The 1,292-nt window shown below is 45.6% G+C and overlaps 1 pseudogene; it reads right to left on the bottom strand.

Moving 5' to 3' along the window:
• Positions 1-626: 626 nt before the first annotated feature.
• Positions 627-1,288, bottom strand: LOC147820041 (uncharacterized; annotated as a pseudogene).
• Between the last annotated feature and the right edge of the window lie 4 nt (positions 1,289-1,292).

Genomic DNA, 1,292 nt, shown 5'->3' with positions numbered 1-1,292 from the left:
CAACCCTCCCTCAGTAATGATTCTTTTAAATATAAAGTTATTATCATTATTATTATTATTATTATTATTATTGAACAGATGATTACACCGAGCTGCAGACGAGGAACATGTCACATTTATTTTAGATCACATCACAGAAACTTTTTCAATATCAAATGAAAAATGATCCAATCAGAGTCTGAGCTTAACACTTATTAATTAACCTTAATTAATGTGAATTAATTATTAAATAAATGAAAGAAAAGAATCTAAATCAATCACATTTCAATTCATTCACTTCAATTCTTTTCAAATAATAAAACCATCAGTTTTTTTCATGAGACATTTTGCCCTTAGTTGTGTCTGTCAGGTGCATCCATTGTTTGTTTGTTTGTTTTTGTTTGTTTGTTTGTAAACATAAAGTGTGTGTGAATCTCAGTCCAGTGTTCCCACTCTTTTTGCTCGGTGTTTAGTCTCTGGATGGAGGCTTCGGGCAGCTTTTATTCTGAAAACACTCACAGGAAGCTAGAAGCTAAACAAGGCTTAAGTCCCTCCCACGGCGACTGACTATCCAATCACAGCTTAGCAACTGTAGCTGGTCACAGCAGTGTGGAGAGACTGTGGCCAACAGTGATATAAAATATTGACTACAGCAGCTGTAAACATCTGTATGACATGTCTCGGCATCCCTGCGGTTCTCTTGGACCCGGTCTGAGCCACTCCGCTGTTCTCTGGTCAGCTGATCCACGGCGGCGTTCATGGCGGCTCGGACCAGAGAGCTTCCCTCCCAGAACTCCAGAATGGCGTCATCTGGAGGAACCAGCTCAATCCGGATCGAGGGTCCGTTCACTGACGGTTGAAGAGACAGGCTTAGATCTGGAGACACAATCTCCACTGAACCTTTGACAGGAAGCTCATCTGTGTCTTCGGCGCCTACAACAGCCTCCGTCAGGACAGCGTCTGATCCATTAGCGGACATTTCCTCCTCTGCTGGGGTTCGGTCCTTGGTCCGCTGGACGTCTGTTCGGACCTCTGGACTCTGATCGGTCCCGTCGCTCTGGGGGTTATCAGGTGAACAAGGCGCCTCCTGTGGCCTCGTCACGTCCTTCACACCTAATGATCCGCTTCTCCCGCCTCTGGCTAAGAGGTGCCTCAGTCTTTTTCTGATGGTCAGCTAAGGTTGGAGGTTGGAGGAAGTCCTGACACTCAGGTGAGACCATCTGTCTTCAGAGATGACGTCCTCCTCCCTTTGCCTCCTGACACAAGCGACCACAGAGGAGAACCTCCTCCACCACCTACGTATGTTCACCTTC

The sequence above is a fragment of the Seriola lalandi genome, unplaced genomic scaffold, assembly GCF_002814215.2.
Source record: "Seriola lalandi dorsalis isolate HSWRI2012SDOR001 ecotype SW California unplaced genomic scaffold, Sedor1 jcf7180002004118, whole genome shotgun sequence".
NCBI classification, from domain to species: Eukaryota; Metazoa; Chordata; class Actinopteri; order Carangiformes; family Carangidae; genus Seriola; species Seriola lalandi.
The sequence above is the reverse complement of the archived record's forward strand: the minus strand, read 5'-3'. Positions and strand labels throughout refer to the sequence as shown.